The sequence below is a fragment of the Tribolium madens genome, unplaced genomic scaffold (assembly GCF_015345945.1).
Source record: "Tribolium madens isolate multiple individuals breed KSU strain unplaced genomic scaffold, Tmad_KSU_1.1 Scaffold_2;HRSCAF=44;Tcas5.2_LGX, whole genome shotgun sequence".
NCBI classification, from domain to species: Eukaryota; Metazoa; Arthropoda; class Insecta; order Coleoptera; family Tenebrionidae; genus Tribolium; species Tribolium madens.
This window is the reverse complement of record NW_025400995.1, coordinates 8238745-8255000: the sequence shown is the minus strand read 5'-3', so window position 1 is coordinate 8255000 and position 16256 is coordinate 8238745. Positions and strand designations below refer to the sequence as shown.

Genomic DNA, 16256 nt, shown 5'->3' with positions numbered 1-16256 from the left:
TTCGATTGACGTTTGTCGCTAAGCGTTAGTATCCCGTAGGTATACATCCTGAAATGCATAATCCAGTGAACATCACACTCAATGTGCTTCACCACCATCCTCGATTACAACGCGAAAACAGCGAAAACAGAAATCCAGAAAAATCTAACATAATTGAGGGAAACATAAACAGGAGGGAAAGTCAATAATCTGAAAAATTCCAGCGATGAATACAGCGAATTTTAAAAAAAAACATCAGTACTACAAAAATGTAATTATAAAAGCAAAAAGCCGCAAAGATGAAAATATAATTTTCCAATTTATAGAAAACCGAAGTTCAAAAATAACTCCGGCGAAATGAAATTACCGTAATAAAATAAAAATAACGAAAGCAAATAATTGAGAAATTCGAAAACCAAAAACGCTGCTCAATCATATTATTAATAACAAAATAAATATAATAAACGGGTTTTAAAGCAGGTTTCGTTGTGATAACGAGTAAATTTTGGGTATTAATTAAACAATTTCTGCAAACGTTTTTATTTGTAACAATTATTGCGGTTGGTTTTATGTTGAATTAATTTTCACCAATAATTTGTCATAAGTCGGTAATATATATCCGTTTGAGCAATATCGTGACAAAAGTCCGTTTGCATGCATAGTGGCAAATGCTTTTCCGATGCGCCACTGTATAAAGCATAGTCAGCAATATTTTACGAGTTTGTATACCGAAAGACATGTTTTTGGAATACTTTAATGGCCTTTTCTTATATTTGATAAAAACAAACCACAACAAAGCACTCATTTCACATAGAAGAGAATTGACAGAGTTTTGATCTAGATTGACCCTCCTTTAGCCAAAACATACTAAATGTAACACAATTTTAACTTTCTTTCAACCGATCCCCCACATTATAATTTCGAATGTTTTATTGCCGCAGTTAAGATTTTTATTACACAAAATTTCATTTTACTTAATATCCAAATATGCGTCATAAATTATTTTGTTTTATTTCAAGGACTCCATTTCTTTAGCGCGTCTGTTATGGCGTAAACAGCACGATTACACTAGTAAGCTGTCAAATGTGTTTTAAAGTCACGTGGTTCACTAAATCTCGACGCCATTTTATTTTTATAGCTCCAATATATAACTAAACTACAAAATAAATTTCTTGGAAAAATAGAGATTTACACCTGTCGCCTATTTTTGGATTATTTGACACTTTAACTACACCTCGAACTACACAATCAACTGCAACGACTTCGCCATCTTGAAAACTAGACACCCACATAACACGCATAAATATTTTTTCAGAATAGCGTAGGTATGTACCCACTTCATGAAAAGACGATGATTAAAAATGAATCGGCAACAAGTGAAGTTTCATATGGTGACAGGTCCCATGCTCATATAAGAACAATAAGGATATTTTGTTCTGTTAACTAGAGCACATATCAAAATTTAACACACTATTCTCTCAAATTTCTTATTTCATTCCCTCTTTTTCACCTCTTTACTAATCACGATAAACACTAATCCATTCAAATGCAAAACCGGTTAATTAAAAAACATGTTTCTACTTTGCCTCCGTGCCAGAGTATATAAAAAATTAATAAATTATTATACAGGGCTTTCATTTCACATTGAACAGGTCGATTAGGATCCCGAGGGGGAAGTTGAAAACCAACATTAGTTACATTTTAAGTTTCATCCCCTAGTCGCTAGCCACCCCTACTTTAAAATTTTAAATGGCATACCCTACTATTTAGAACGTTTTCGGAAAGAGAAAAAAATCAGCGTTTCTAAATGTCAAAGAAAAATTTTTTTGTCTATTTGTTTTTCAGTTAGGGGTGGTTTAATTTTTGGAAATTTTTAGTCCTGGTAGCCTTTGATTCAATTCAATTTAATTTAAATAAAAAATATGTCGATTTGAGTTGCGATGGGAGAGTCTAAAACCAACATTAAATACGTTTCAGGTTTCATCCCCTAGTCGCTGGCCACCCCGACTTTAAAATTTTAAATGGCACCCCCTACTTTTTGAAACATTTTCAGAAAGGGAATAAATGCGCGTATCTAACTGTCAAAGAAAAAAAAATTTCGATTCGTTTTTCAGTTAGGGGTGGTTTTAGTTTTGAAATTTTCAGTCCTAGTAGCCTTTGATTGAACACAATTTAATTTAAATAAAAAAATATGTCGATTTGGATTGCGATGGGAGAATTCAAAACCAACATTAAATACATTTTAGGTTTCATCCCCTAGTCACGGACCACCCTTACTTTAAAATTTTAGCCCCTCCAACTTTTTGAAACATTTTTGGAAGGGGTGGAAAAAAGCTTATCTAATCATAAATGGAAAAAAATATTTTGTCGATTCGTTTTTGAGTTAGGGGTAGTTTTAATTTAGGAATTTCCATCAGTCCTAGTAGTTTTTACGAGTAACTTTGATTTTGATTATGTATCATCATTTTATTAAGAAGGCGGTGGTGTCAACAAATCAGCGAAAATTTACCATTTGACAGTTCAGTTAATTAAAAAATTATTTTTATTTAAATTAAATTGAGTTAAATCAAAGGCTACTAGGACTAAAAATTTCAAATTTAAACCACCCTTAACTAAAAAACGAATCGACAATTTTTTTTTTTCTTTGACAGTTAGATACGCTTATTTATTCCCTTTCTGAAAATGTTTCAAAAAGTAGGGGGTGCCATTTAAAATTCTAAAGTAGGGGTGGCTAGCGACTAGGGGATGAAACCTAAAACGTATTTAATGTTGGCTTTAAACTCTCCCATCGCAACCCAAATCGACATATTTTTTATTTAAATTAAATTGAGTTCAATCCAAACACTACTAGGACCAAAAATTTCAAAAATTAAACCACCCCTAACTGAAAAAATCGCCAAAAAAAATTTTTCTTTGACTTTTAGAAGCGCAGATTTTTTCTCTTTCCGAAAACGTTCTAAAAAGTAGGGGGTGAAATTTAAAATTTTAAAGTAGGGGTGGCTAGCGACTAGGGGATGAAACTTAAAATGTAACTAATGTTGGTTTTCAACTTCCCCCTCGGGATCCTAATCGACCTGTTTTTGCTTGAAAATACATGTACTCAATGTCAAAAGTTATTGAGACTGGATCCTTTTGAAATGAAAGCCCTGTATATTTATTATATACTCTGTGGTTCGAACTAAGGCCAGAACGAAACATCACTTTTGCGTATAGTACTGGACAAAAACAGTGCTTTAAAAATTATACTAAAAAGAGGGAAATTTAGTCATATAATATATGTGACCCTATAATTTTTCCATTGAACTGTCAATGTCGATCGGCCTGACGCAAATCAAAAAAATCAAATACGAAACTTTTGCTGTGCTTGATTGAATTAATCGTTGCACAAAAATATTCAGAATTGACATTATGATTATAGCGGTGCTTACGAATACCTTAGGTCATAGGACAAAGTAAAATATAAGGTACTTACTGTTACTTTTGAGGTTAGGCGCATTTTGCCGTCAACTTACGGAACAATTTTGGCGTAATCTCAAAACGTCTTCGACATCTTCGAATTTTATTTTTACGAATAAAATAATAACGTTTGAAATTAATTTATTTCATGATTGTCACCTAGCCACTGCGAAATGTTGTCAACTGCCGCAAAATGCTCTACAATTTTTTTTTTGTTTAAAAACCCGTGCATGCAACAAAATGCTTCTAATAAAACTCGTATCATAATATACTATTAAATAGTTCGGTTAATTAGAAAGATGAAAAATGGCATTATTTATCTATGTTTATAGCCCAGCCAAAAGCTGAACCAATAGCAATTTAAAAAAAAAACTCTGACAATGTATAACAGTTTGGAATTAGCATTTGGGCGCATATTGAAAATTATTACGCTTTACTATTTTTCTATGATGTACAAAACTTTTTTTCTAAACGATTGTAATAAAATTCCAAACATTTTCAACTATTTGCTTTTTAACAAATTCAATTAAAATTAATTGTCTGTCATATTTATACTGCTAATAACAAAATTTTATGTTTTCAGAAAATCAATTAAGCAAGTACTCTCAAACTCTAAAAATATTGTTTTAAATCGGGTTGTTACCAGGAAGAATTTTCATCTCATTCATTTGAAGTAAAATTATCTACACAAATGCTCTTAAAAATTAGTCTTAGACAAAATTATTTATACCTTAATTAATCTGTTAAATTGTAATTCAAATTTTTCATTAAAATTTAGCGGTTGTAAAATTTTTCACTGCTAGTGGTACTCTACCCTGATGGATTTACAAAAGAGCCGTATTCAGGAATTTTCGTGGTAGGTTTTTAATTTATTACAGGCAAAAATTTGGGAATTTATATATTAATTTAATATTAACGTGATAATGCAGATTTGTAAAGAAACAATCTCACAATATTAAAATTATTTAATAATGAATATTAAAATTTATTTAATTTTTTTTTGAAGAAAGCCCAAAAACAAATTTCTGTTACGGACCATCTCTTTCTACAAACCTTTGAAACGTGCCTGTCGTAAGAAATGCAAATTTGTTTATGACATCTCTACCGCAAGCCCCATGAACCACCGTGGGGGGTAATCGTCTTATTCTATAATGAGTCTCAAATATTGTTGGTACCAACTATATACAAAAATTATATACAACATTGAATTATGGAAAATGAATAATAAAAATAATTACCTATAAAATGTCTAAATCAGGTTGCTTGGTTTACAAAACGCCATTTTTCCAATTTGGATGTTAAAAATTTTGAAACAGTAAAATTAAATCGCTATTACAACTAATTCGATTGCCATTTTGCAAGCGCAAAGGCAAGCGCCATCTATTATCTACTATTGGTAACAGTTTATTTTATTAATTAGAAAAAATGTTTTATTGTTTGTTTCAAAAAATTTTGTACGAACCTCCATACGCGAAGACGTCTTCGTCGCTCGTGTCTCAAATAATGCGGTCATCATGCGCGAAAAGTGGCTTCTGGCATATGGTGCGTAAATAACTATTAAGGTACAATTGAATTTTAATTTTTTAAGTAAAATTTTTTATATCATTTGATCTGCAGACAAAGTACAACGTTGTCAAGAAATTACATTTCAAATTCAGAATAAAATTCCTTGTAACGACTTTCCTATTGCAAGAGCTCGGTTTTATTTTTTTAGAGTTTGAGGTAAACGTTATACAACTCGGTAACATAAAATATTTTTGGTGATTGTAGTGTTTCAGTTTTGCAATGTTTATGATTTTTTTTTGCGTAAATGTGGCTGCAAAGATCTGTTATAAAATTTGATTTGATTCCGAGTGTTTTAGCGGCAATATGTGGCAAATGATGTTGTATTCGTGGGTTATTTTTCAGATTTCGTTCCGGTATCGGTTGGCTGTGCTACAGTTGGTAGCTAATCAAACCATATCGATTCAGTTTGAGCATATTGTACGAAACCCTATTCAAATTTTTATCCATAGATTGTGCTTTTGTATAGTTTGATGAAAAAAATTGTTGATTTATTACCTGTGGATAGACAATGTATAAATGAATTTACTGAAGGAATATTCGAGTAGTTCGTGCTTTTTTTCCGAAAAAAACAACTTGTACGATGATTGAACGGAAATTAAGCACAGAGAGCAAATATTCTCAATAATATGGGGGTTTTTATTCGTTTTTTTTGTGCCAGCTTATTTCTGTTGTAATATTTCTCTAGTCTCGTACGAAGAAGCAATTATTTTGAGCAAAGTTTCTGAAATATAAATGCGTTAGTCTTGTATATTAATTACACTAGGTATAAATTTGAAGATCGCCTTTGATTAAAACATGAAGCACATTTGCTCAACCCGGTCTACGAGATATATCTCCCAAATACTAATTCAAGCCTTTGCAACTACCCTGTAAATAACGCAAACCGAAATTACACAGGTCGCTTAACTTTTTAAGAAAAAATGTAAATATTTCGTTGATTATAAAAGCAGACATATAGGCTATGTTTTGTTTTAAAGAATTACCAATGTATCAACGGTCACGAGGGTGCTAAGACAAAATCAATCTTTTAAATACTTACATATTTTATTGCATTGCAACTACGAGTCAACACGTCGGTTTATGACCGATTTAAACCTACTTACAATCTCATCAATTATATAATTATAAAAGAAATAAGAATCATAACAAAACTAATAAAGTCGAATATTTGCTCAAAGTCAAAGATGGCATCGAACCTCTAAAAGACAGCAGTGTTTGTTTCGCGGTGTTATTACTTATTATTAACTATTATTACGGCACAGACTTTATAGATATACATATACCGACAAAGAAACGTGTTATCGTTTTATAAATACTATATTCCTCTAACAAATCATTAGTTTCGACTGTCTTTTTATAGTATAAACCAGTGGCGGCTCGCCAGGGGAAGTAGGTGAAGTACCACTTCACCTATAATTTCTACCTATTCAAAGTAATATTTAAAACTATAAAAAATACATTAAATATAACACGTTCAAATATTATTCCAAAAATAATATTCCCTTTTTAATTCCGTACTTAAGTCGACTTCCTTTATATATGTCGTAGTCATTGGACGTAATACGTCATTCCGCGGAAAGCCTAGTCTTTGGCCGTACTGCCGGCAGTAATCAAATGAATATTCCCTTGTTTGACTGAAATTTTACGTCATTTCAGGGACTACCCACTTAATTCTCGTCAAACAAAGTAACCGGTTAAACCATTACATGTTACAGCGTTTGACGGAAGTGTATTTAGTCACTTTGCTGAAAAGTCTTGAAATGTTTGATACTTTCTGTAGAAATGTAAATTTTTGGTAGAAGAAAAGAAAAGCCAAAAAACTAAAATATTTTTATTGTAGCAAAAATTTGTTTCGTTTATTTGGAATAATGTAAACATATAATATTATAAAATCATACAAAAAACGTTAAGTACATGACCTAAACAACAGATAAAAATATATTTTTTGCCTTCAGATAAATTAAACAAAAGTAAAAATATATTCTTTAGAAATCTTTTGCAGCCTAAAATATGTACAACTGAAATAAAGGTGTATTTTGAGGTTAGAAGTCTTTTACCTCCTTCATTACTTCATAACGGAACGGTTTTTTGGCATCTTTGTTTTTCAAATAATATACATTTAATTTGTCATAAAACAAACTATTATAATTATCCATTTTCCAACAATTACTAAATGTTACGGCCCGAAATACTACACAATAAAATTTCAAGCTTTCAGCAAATGACTAAATACACTTCCGTCAAACGCTGTAACATTTAATGGTCTAACCGGTTACTTTGTTTGACGAGAATTATTTAGGCAATCCCTGAAATGACGTAAAATTTCAGTCAAACAAGGGAATATTCATTTGATTACAGCGTCTGCCGGCAGTACGGCCAAACACTAGGCTTTCCGCGGAATGACGCATTACGCCCAATGACTACAACATATATAACTCCGGCCCAAAGTTGATCTCCTTTACTTATGAGTTCGTCTATCCAGACTGGACGGGCTATGAAAAACGCAGCCGCATTTTGACCTGTTGCCATGACAACGCCCACGTGGTCATAAGCGCTTGAATCAGGATATGTGGAATCAGGTGAAGTAAGCGTCGACTTCCCCTGGTTTTTGATCTCGTTCTTAAGTGTCTCGTGTCGGTGAATGACTGAATTTGTAACTTCTAGAAACATTACTCGTTATAGGTATTCGTTTCTAAAATGAATCCTACAAACGATAAAAAAAACTATTCACCAGTCTAACTTTCTGCTCACACTGCGTTTTGTTGTGATAGTGTTTCCGACTAACTAGTTGGGGAGCAGGTAATATGTCGGAAGACCTTTACTTAGGAAGTTGATCCGGACTCGAGGACACACGTTTCTTGAAAATTGTCTTTTTCTGAGAATTTCCTCAATGAGGAATGAATTAAATGGTGATTATAATAATTTGCAAAATGACACTAAGCAAATTTTAGAGAAAAAAATACACGCCCATGTGTTTCATTACCTTAACAAAAATTTTGTGGTTTACTTTTAGTTTTATTAACAAATATTTAGCTAGTTTCTTCCGTTTTTTATATTTATTTTTATTAGTTCTAAACAAAGCAAAAAACCCAAAGCGGTAAATTTAATGACATAATAATAATAGCTAATATTATATAGTATGTCACCGGATTGTGTTTACAAGAAGACATTTTTTTATCTTTTATTTTTCGCTAACACTGCAAAAGAAAAACATTTTTTGTTTCACCTGAAACCAGCAAGTCTGTAATTAAAAGTTCATTATTTTCACTCAGTGGAAAGAAAATTTAATTTTGCTCTTGATTTTGGACTTGTAATAACACTATAGTCTACAAATAAAAACATGTTTACTAGACCTCCAATCGAATTATTATTTTTATGTTAACTTACCTTTAATTAAACAAAAATAATTGTTAAATTTTTCTGCCACCTCACCGTTTTTTGTTGGATCTAAATAAGCATTAAAAACATTTCATCGACTCGCATTTGGACTTCTTTTCTAAAAATTTAGGGAGCATGAGTGACGAACAGTCAAAGATCGCCACGAAGGTTTTTGGGATGAAAATATGTTAGACGATTACTGTTGGATTGTTATAAAAAAAACTGATCCCAAAAAATATAATAAAACAAAGTAAAATAACTCATTTTTAATTTGTTGTTTGGCGGTTTTTGTATTTTTGTTAATTACATATTTCTTAAACGTAACGTGGTGGACTTTTTTAAATATTTTTTCTTTGGACTCAGTGCCTCAAAATCTATAACAAATTATAACTTTCAGCTAAGGTATAAAAATCATGTAAACTAGTGTAATTTTTTATCTGCGTTTTAAATCCTATCACATTAGCGTTTTATTTTTTTGATGTCGCTTTGGCAGATGAGTTAACGCAAGTAAATTAACAAAAATGTTTGTAAAAAAACAAAATTTAAATAAATGGCAAGTCAAATAAACAGCTTTTAGAAAAAAAGCAGTCAAACTAAAAATGTTTTTCCTTTGCAGTTTTTGTGTAAAACCAAAGGTAAAATTTTTTTCCTCTTGTAAACGCAATCCGGGAACATACTGTATACTTGCAAAATACATTTCTTAAATAAATTTATGTATTTGTAATTTGATAATTTGAGCAAGCTTGTTTTTTATAATCACAATTTAATGTACATACATGCTCATTGAAGTAATTTTCACAAAAAGACAATTTTCGGGTCCGGACCAGCTTACTAAATAAGGGTTTTTCGACATATTACCTGCTCTCCAACTAGTTAGTCTGAAACACTATTGCGACAAAGCGCAGCCCGAGTACAAGTTTGACTGGTGAATAGTTTTTTCCCCGAGTGTACAATTTGTTAGAAACCCCATTTAATCGGTGGAAAGAAGATGATCAAAAAGACGTTTTAATCGCGCCCTACTATAAATTTGTCAGTTGTTTTTTCTTTTAGTAATTAATTTCATTAAAAGAATGTATTATTAAACGTTAGAACCATCACAGCTTCAAAAAGAAATATACAATTTTTAACTCTTCACCTAGTTTTGAACCCATGAACCGCCACTGGTATAAACTTGAATCAAACAATATGTGCAATCAAAAATTTGATATTTGTTTTCGTGTTTAATAAGCTTACCTACCACAATTTTTTAATTAATAGTCCACAAGATAATTAATATATACTGTCAATGGTATTAATTAATCTGAGTTTGCGATAAAATAATGTAAAGGAAGGTAGGTATCGCTAAGCAACCAATACAAAAAACAAATGAAGCACGATCAAAGAAAATTTTAAGTATACATAATTCAATTATTGTCTTAATGCTTCTCTAAATGTAGATAACAAAATTTGAAGGGGTGTATTAGTACAGTCCGATTCAAAGGAAATGCTCATTTAGAGCAAAAACTGTGGCAAAGCGGCAAGACGTTGCTTAATGTAGGTAATTAGTTTCTTACCGACTTATTTACAGTAATTGTTCCGAGTAGCGTGCAGGGGTTATGGTCAGGTATTGTTTAAGCTAATTTGTTTTGTCTTCGTCTTATTGCATTCCATACATTTATAGTTGTGGAATTATTTTCATGACATAGGATGTTATAGCTACCGGTGATTGCAGCGATGGTCATGATGACTCAAAATAAAACATGTAAGTTGCAGCGATGGCCAAATCTGAGGTCCAGGTAAAGTAAATTAGATCCGCACATCCCTCTGTGCGCACTGCGCAGAGTAGCAGGGACCTGATAACCGTATAATAAGTGTTTTGAGATAATAGAGCGATTCTACTCGTATATACAGTTAGAGCTGACGCGGTTTGAGAAGAACAGATCTCTGTTGATGCGCGACGGACGAATTTTGGTCGGACCTAGTCCACTTTCAAATTCAGGGTAAACTCCGAACTCTCAACGCGCGGCATATCATTGGCGTACTAGGCAAAGCTAATTGACAATTAATTTGCAAAGAATGTTACTAAATTTTTGTAATTACAAACAAAATGGAACCACAATTAGATAATTGTCTATCATCTAAATGCAATTATCGTTTATCGTGAATTTGTTGGATGTTGAAAACAATAATATTTACTGGAATTCATTGGGTTAATTCTTTTTTGGGATACCTAGGTACTTGTTACAATTTTCCAATTTTAGTTTACCAGTCTCTTAGCATTGTTTAATGTGTTCGTGTCGTTTTTCTTCTTTTCACTTTTTTTTTTATTTTATAAAATCAGTTCTTTTCAGAACTCGGTTTTGCTCTGTACTATGCAAAGTAAATTCACACTTTTTTTATAAATATTTTTAATATCAAATAAATTATTTTAACCTTATTATAGATAATACTTTTGTATACAATGTCTAATAACTCAAACATTATAGTTAATGGTCCTTGTTATAAAATTTATGACGGAAGAAACGGAAAATGGTTTAAAAATTCTTTTGAGCAATTATAGAGATTGTGTTTTAGCAGCTACAGAAATAAGCGAGAAAAGCTATCGTTCCATCCAAAAACAAATGAAAGAAATAGCTGCTGGAACTTCATCTTCATTTTCTTCTCTACCCAAAAATTTTGTCCACGTCCACAAAGCACTTTATGCGAAAGAGAAATTGAAGTGACTATATGAAAAAAGAAGATATGATGCGGCCCAAGAACTGTGAAGAAATGTGTTTCACAGTAAATACCGGCGATTCAGACGGAGTTTTGCTGGCCTGATAGCGAAGAGGAGGAAACTAGGCTTTCAGCACCTATAAATTAAAAAAACATAATGAAAATAAATTGTTATAAATAAATATAAAATAATTTTCTCCAATTTCTCCCTTTGCACGAACAGAACCACGACGCCACTGGTTCCAAGCTTACGGTCAGATCGTGATGACTCACTGTGTCCTTCTCAAACCGCGTTAAACAGTGAGTTTAACACAGAACAGAGGTTTAATAAAAAACATTAATTTTGAATTAATTCTGTATTAAAATCGAACAAAATTGGATTGAAAATTGCTCAAATTGCGTTATTTTAGCCTAAAATTGTAATTGAAGTAATTATTTTAATAAAAAACATTAGTTTTGAATTAATTCTGTATTAAAATCGAGCAAAATTTAATTGAAAATAGCTGAAATTGCTTTATTTTGGAAGAAAACTCTTATTGAAGTCAGTATTTGGTTGAAATACTTTGATTCAGGTTGATTCCCAACTTCAAATTGAGCCAAATCGATTGAAAACAACACAAGTTGCTTTATTTCAGCCTAAAATTCTCCCTTTGCACGAACAGAACCACTACGCCACTGGTTCCAAGCTTACGGTCATATCGTGATGACTCACTGTGTTCTTCTCAAACCGCGTCAGCTCTATCTCCTCCTTGAGCGGACACTCTCTAATGTTACTAAGGCTTCTAAAAAGGTACGATATATTTTTCATGAGATTTGAACGTAATTTTTTTATAGAAAAATAGACCAATCGAGTTTTTAACCTGTTCAAAAATTCAATTTTAAATTTTGCGTTCACGCGCTTGTTGGAACAGGTCTTCTTCACGGTCTCAGTATAGTTCAATCTTAAAATAATTATACTTCCTTAACTTTTGTGGAGCAGCGTGTTTGCACAACTATAAATTATAACTGTCATCTACAATGCTAATTGACATGGCGCATAACAGTACACACGTGAATTCTAACGCTACTTGCAAAGGCAATATAAATAATCAAGTAAAATGTGATGTGTGCACCAACATTTTTCACTCAAGTTGTGCCCGTGTGTACGGAAAATATGTGAACGATATTTTCACGTGCTGTGTTTCTCGAGAAGAGAATTCTAATTCTAACCTCGAAGAAGCTGCTACTTTTTCTGACGCTACCGATATTGTATCCCCAAATGGCAATTCTACGGACATTTTTAACTGTAAGATTGAGCCTCAAGTACTTCATTTTATTATTTCGCAAAAAGATGACATGATTGCTGAACTTAAGGACAAGGTCAAATATCTTCAATCATATATCGACCTCTTAGAAAAAGTTGTGAAGGTGAATGATAGAACCATTGCTGATAAGGCACACGTAGTTGAAAAACCAAAAGTCAATAAATCAAAACAAGTATCAAAATCTAAAAAAGTGACTACGCCAAATCCTGTAGTAGAATCTACTAACAAAAACGACCCGATGCCGGTAGCGGCAGCAGAAATAACTAATCAACATGCAGCGGAACGCCATCGCCAGGGTAATGATGGGAAAGGTGAAACAGAGTCTTGGCAAGTAGTCTCCCGCAAAAAGCTCGTAAAACTATTACGGGCAACAATAGTCAGTCGTTGTTGAGGGCAGCGCCAAAATTTGTAAATCTTCATGTTTATCGACTAGAGACGGGCACAACTGTACAGGAGATCACGCAGGCTCTGAAACCCAAATTCAAAGAAGTCGCAGGTGAACAGCTTAATTCAAAACATCCCGATGTTTACTCATCTTTCAAGAATACAGTCTATGAAACCGTACCTAAATCGCACCTTATATGGCATTTTTCTCTGGGGCGCGAGTTCTGGCGTATCCTGTGTAGTTGGTACCAACAATATTTGAGACTCATTATAGAATAAGACGATTACCCCCCACGGTTCATGGGGCTTGCGGTAGAGATGCCATAAACAAATTTGCATTTCTTAGGACAGGTACGTTTCAAACGTTTGTAGAAAGAGATGGTCCGTAACAGAAATTTGTTTTTGGGCTTTCTTAAAAAAAATTAAATTAATTTTAATATTCAGCTATATTTTGAGATTGTTTCTTTACAAATCTGCATTATCACTTTAATCTTAAACTAATATATAAATTCCCAAATTTTTGCCTGTAATAAATTAAAAGCCTACCACGAAAATTTCTGAATACGGCCCTTTTGTAAATCTTCAGGGTAGTACCACCAGCAGCAAAAAATTATTACGGGCGACCGCAAGGCTGCTTAACCCTCAATAAAGCTTTGCATAAGTCAATCCCAAATATTCCTGGTTACGGCTATACAGGGAACAAAACTGAAGGTTAACAACCTAAAATATTGTCATAGTCAAGTGGCCGTAGTTTTCACTTCCTCAATTTAATAGGATTAGGATTGCTGACCGCGCGCGCTACTAACATGCGGGCGTTTCTTACCTCGCGCGCTACTGATTAGTAGGATAAGCAGAAAACTGACCGCAGCGCGCTAGTGATATGCGGCCGAAATGAGTGGTGATATGCGGCCGAAATGAGTGCTGCAACTTATCATACCATTGGTTAGGTAAAATTTTGTCTTCGGCGCAGTTTTCATAAAAAAGGTACAAATCGCTGCAACATGTGCTCATAGCTACTGGTTTTGCAATTTGCTCACCATCGGTGTTTTAATTGAGAATGTATGTTATGTCCGACAAACCTAACATGTTATAATACATGTCAAAAACAGGACTAATACAAAGAAAAACACTCAAACACAATCCTTCTTACGTCGAGTATTGCCAGTCTTATTAACATCCACCCCACGATTCGTTATTGTTTTTTACTACACGGGGTGTCCGGAAGGAAGCTGCAGGTATAATGGAATGATATCAAAATGAAGGTTTGGGATTGTGATCAATCAACAATTTTTATTTCAGTCAAAGATTTTTTCATCAATTTATCAGTTACTGTGTTCCGTTTTTTAGCATTTTTTATTTTACATTTAGTGGAAACGTATTATTAATATTATTATGACCAAGATTAAAGATTAGATAAAACCTTGTCATCTACACAATAAAAGTAAGCAGCAAATAAAAGATGATTCAGACATGAGTTTTGTAAAATGAATATAGAATTTATTAGTGAACAACTTCAAAAAATTGCTCAAAATTCGTTGACATTTGTAATTTTATTATAACATTGCGAGTTGTTTTAATTAGTAAATTTTCTTTTTAATCTAATGTAATAATTATACGAATATTAGATAAAGAGTACATAGAATGTGTATATGAGTATAGTCGTCACCAAGAATATTTGAGATTGACGTATGCAAAGCTTTATTGTGGGTTAAGGCTTAACTTATCGTTTGCCAAGATATGGAATTTCAATGCATTTTTCGAAAAGGTTTTTCTCGGTTATTATAAGGAATTTTTTGTTTTTTATTTTTTTGATGAAACCATTTTAGATATTTCTAGGGATATTGTTATGTAGCTAACTTAAATTATTATTTTTTATATATTTTTTAACTTATTTTTTATAATAACTGAACCATTTTAATTAAAAACCCTTTTTAATATGATGCGTTTCCACTGTGGGGAACATTTCCGGTAGTTGAAACAATGTTCACTTGTTTTTAATTAGGGGCAACTAGTTGCTTTTTTTATTCTTACCCTAGGTTTTGCACTCCACTTTCTTTATACGAATTATTTATTTTTGTAAATTACGAGCAACATTGAAGTAAAAGTAAATATTCATATCGTAAAGTTGGTGAAAAGTCGTTTTACTTGAAATCGTTCTACCTATTCCTTGCACAAAACAAACCAATTTGAAATGGAAACATAAAATTGTATGTGACTTGGAGTTTGTCTAAAAAGTTTTGTTCGAAATCTCGTCTTTGTTTAATTTGGTTTTGTGTAAGCTGTTGTTGTAAATAAAAATCTGGGGATTTGAGGAAATAGTTGGGTGACAGTCGGTAGGTGACTACTATCTACTCAACTTGCAATGCTTTTTGAGATAATATCTAATAAATCGAAACAGTTATTGTACTAATCAATCATTTAGAGCAATAGACAAATGTTGAAATTCGCTGACCAGAAATTGTTTTTCTCGTCGTATAATCCCAATAGAAATACAAAATAAACTGACATACCTGCACTTCGAATTTGTGTATGATTCCATCACATATTAGCATATTTTAGGAGGAAAGAGTCGATGTATCGATTAGATTAGGTTCTGTCGGCTCCACAAATCATTTTCCCAAAACAACAAAAGCAGAACTCGGTTCAGTGTTGGCGATATGAGGCTTAGGTGCAACTTGCTGTAATCCCACTATGAGATGAGCGTGTAAGAAAGGTCTTCTTGCGCGAAGGAAGGTTTGCCCGAGGCCACGGCCTTTCAAATAACCAGCCATAAAACTTGTAATGAGTTCCCCTAGCGCCCCCCCTAACCCTTCCACACCCATATCTGACACCTGTTCGGCTGTTCGTCTCACTCCGTCAGTGCCTCTCCACTGTCCCGAGGAATAAACAACCGTTCCAAGCGGATCTAGAGATCTAGGTGTCTCCAAATCGCTACTGTAATTTCCTTAATTCAAGAGTAAAACCTAAGACGGCGCTAATTATTTAAGCATCCGACTGGATATTAATTCCAGGATACGAAATAAAGAAAAGTTAAACTCCTGAGCGACATATTTGCCTGCTCCTATGAATAAATCAACATTAAGGAATTTAAAAATAACCGTGTGAATATTCATGTGTTGGAGCAAGAGCTTGTCCCATAATCGCAGATCGGCCGGCTCAGTGGCGGCTCGGGAATTTTAAATTCCGAATCTGAACACTGATACTAAATCCCACTTCAAAGACCAAATTCATAAACAATTGTTGTGTTTGTAGAGGGTGTATTAATAAATGGATATGGAATTCTTTATAAAACTTCTGTATTTTCAAATTATGACTTGTATAAAAAGTAATTGTAACTTGAAGGAACTAACAACAGTAATTCCAATGTGTACTTGATCACTTGATTACTTGATCCAGAACACCTCCCCTTCTTAATTCATTTGTATATAGGTAGGTAATTTCAGAAGTAACCACTTTTCATTTATTGACTTGTCCACTCGCGGGTCTTGACACTTC

The 16256-nt window shown here is 32.9% G+C and overlaps 1 long non-coding RNA gene across 1 annotated transcript in view; it reads right to left on the bottom strand.

The window, feature by feature from the left end:
• LOC123006643 overlaps window positions 1–15476 on the bottom strand; it is a 47089-nt gene extending 31613 nt beyond the window's left edge. Inside the window, exon 1 of the long non-coding RNA XR_006412824.1 lies at window positions 15272–15476. This is a non-coding gene — a long non-coding RNA (uncharacterized LOC123006643). The remainder of the gene's footprint in view (window positions 1–15271) is intronic.
• Between the last annotated feature and the right edge of the window lie 780 nt (window positions 15477–16256).